General features: G+C 40.3%; 1 pseudogene; it reads left to right on the top strand.

The window, feature by feature from the left end:
* Positions 1-800: 800 nt before the first annotated feature.
* LOC107979648 lies at positions 801-1,322 on the top strand (annotated as a pseudogene).
* Positions 1,323-3,222: the final 1,900 nt, after the last annotated feature.

Below are 3,222 nucleotides of genomic sequence, written 5' to 3'. Positions count from 1 at the left end.
ACAACAACAGAAACAACAGAAAACTTACAAACTTATGGAAACCAAACAACTCACTACTGAGTTAAAAATGAGCCAAGATAGAAATCAAGAAATAGAAGTGTTTGGAAGAGAGAGGGAATGCGGTAGTGCCCCTACCCTGGCCCAGAAGTGTTAGAGAAAGGGAGAGAGAGAGCAGTGGTAACCCTCACCCTAGGAATCAGACAGGGAGAAAGGCAGCAGCCCCAGAAGTATTGCCAGCAGAGGCTTCAAGAAAATATATTATGAAGTCTCTCTGGAAAGCTTACCTATGTCCCAGACAGCATCTAGTGCTATCCTCTGTATGAGATACTCTACCACATCAACAACCATTGGAGCCTCAGACCCCCACCTTTCACTAGAGGAGTGATCACCAGAGCCATGGCCCTGCCTGCACCTGGAAGAGGCAATCTCTGGAGCCATGGCCATGCCTGTACCCAGGGGACTGACCACATGATCATTGGGCCTGCCAGCATCTAGAGGAGCAATCACCTGAGGCTCTTCCCTGCCTGCTCCTGGAGGAGTGATCAAAGGAGCCATAGCCTCCAATTGCATCAATTGGAGAAAGAGGGACCCCCTGAAACACTGGATTCATCTGTACAATTGGAGGAAGAGATGGGTAAACAACAGTGTAAAAATACACTGGACAACATAAAGAGCATTATGGCACAACCAGAAACTGGTGGTTCTACAACAGCAAGACCTGAACATCTGAACATCCCAGTGCAGATGAAGCAGAAGAAAACGACCTTAAAATAACTTTATGGGTTTTGCAGATGCCGCTGTCCCCTGTCGCCTCTTCCTGCAGCCATGGTCAACCCCACTGTGTTCTATGACATCACGGCCGATGGCGAGCCGTTGGGCTGTCTCTCCTTCGAGCAATTTGCAGACAAAGTTCCAAAGAGAGCAGAAAACTTTCACTCTCTGAACACTGGAGAGAAAGGATTTGGATTTAAGGGTTCCTCCTTTTATAGGAATTATCCCAGGATTCATGTGCCAGGGTGGTGACTTCACATGCCATAATGGCACTGGCGGCAGGTCCATCTATGGAGAGAAATTTGAGGATGAGCACTTCATCCTGAAACATACAGGTTCTGGTATCTTGTCTACGGCAAATGCTGGACCTAACACAAATGGTTCCCAGTTTTTTTATCTGCACCGCCAAGACTGAGTGGCTGGATGGCAAACATGTGTTCTTTGGGAAGGTGAAAGAAGGCATGAACATTGTGGAAGCCATGGAGCATTTCGGGTCCAGGAATGGCAGGACCAACAAGAAGATCACCATTTCTGGCTGTGGGCAACTCTAATTCTTTTGACTTGCAGGCTTCTTACCTTCCAGACTTTTCCTTTATAGCTCAGGAGAGTATCTCTACCCCATCTGCTCGCAATGCCCTGTAATCTCTGCTCTCACTGAAATTCTTTGGGTTCCATATTTTTCTCATTCCCCTCCAAGTCTAGCTGGATTGCAGAGTTAAGTTTATGATTGTGAAATAAAAACTAAGTAAGAAAAAAACTTTATGAAGATGATTGAGGTCTTTAAGGAGAAAATGAAAAATCCCCTTAAAGAAATGGAGGGAAAGACAAATGAAAGAAATTAGAAGAAATCAACAAATCCCTTAAAGAAAAACAAGAAAAAGCAATCAAACAGTTGCTTGAAGGAAACAGTTCAAGACTTAAAAACTGAAATAGAGGCAATAAAGAAAACACAAAACATAGGAATTGTGAAAACGGAAAAGTTGGGTAAATGAACAGGAACTACAGATGCAAGCATAAACAACAGAATACAAGAGATGGGAAAGAGAATCTCAGGCACTGAAGATATGAAAATTTGAAGATAAGAAAATGTTAAATCCAACAAACTCTTAACAAAAAATATCCAGGGAATCTGGGACACCATGAAAAGACCAAACCTAAGAATAATAGGGATAAAAGAAGGAGATGCCCAGCTTAAAGGCACAGAAAATATATTCAACAAAATCACAGAAGAAAACTTTCCCAACCTAAAGAAGGACATACCTATGAAAGAAGCTTAAAGATCACCAAATATACTGGACCCCCCCCAAAAAAACCCCAAAGCAAAACAGTATCCTTGCCACATAATAATCAAAACACTAAACATACAGAATAAAGAAAGAATATTAAGATCTGAAAGGAAAAAGGCCAAGTAACTTATAAAGGCAAACCTATCAAACTTACTCCTGACTTCTCAATGGAAGCAATTAAAGCCAAAAGGTCCTGGATAGGCATTATGCAGACACTAAAAGACCATGGATGTCAGCCCAGACTACTATACCCAGCAAAGCTTTCAATCACCATAGATGGAGATAACAAGATATTACTAGATAAAACCAGATTTAAACAATACTTATCCACAAATTCAGCTCTACAGGAGGTACTAGAAGGAAAACTCCAATCCAAAGAAGTTAGCTACACCCACAAAAATACAGGTAATAGATAATCCCACACCAGCAAATCATGAAGAAGGGGAAATGCACACACAATACTGCTACCACCATCAAAACAAAAAATAATAGGAACTAGCAATCACTGGTCATTAATATCCCTTAATATCAAAGAACTCAATTCGCCTATAAAAAGACACAGACTAACAAATTGGATATGAAAACAGAATCCATCCTTCTGTTGCATACAAGAAACACACCTCAATCTCAAAAACAGACATTACATCAGTAAAGTGTCGGGAAAAGATTTTCCAATCAAATGGACCTAAGAAACAAGCTGGTGTAGCTATCCTAATATCTAACAAAATAGAGTTCAAACTAAAAGTAATCAAAAGAGATGAAGAAGGCCATTTCATATTCATAGCAGGAAAAATCCATCAAGATGAGTCTCAATCTGAACATCTATGCCCCAATACAAGAGCACCCATATTTGTAAAAGAAACACTATTAAGTTTAAATCACACATCAAAACTCACATACTAATAGTGGGAGACTTTAACATCCCACTCTTACCACTGGACAGGTCTCCCAAATATACTTAACACAGAAACAAAGGAACTAACAGACATTATGACTCAAATGGATATAACAAACATCTATAGAACATTCTACCCAAACACAAAAGAATGACCTTCTTCTTAGCACCTCATGCAAACTTCTCTAAGATTGAACACATACTCAGTAACAAAGCAAACCTCAACATATACAAAAAATTGGAATAACCCTCTGTATCTTATCAGATCAT

This window comes from Cricetulus griseus, chromosome 3, assembly GCF_003668045.3.
Source record: "Cricetulus griseus strain 17A/GY chromosome 3, alternate assembly CriGri-PICRH-1.0, whole genome shotgun sequence".
Lineage (NCBI taxonomy): Eukaryota > Metazoa > Chordata > Mammalia > Rodentia > Cricetidae > Cricetulus > Cricetulus griseus.
Note: the sequence above shows the minus strand (reverse complement) of the source record. Positions and strands in the feature narration are given on the sequence as shown.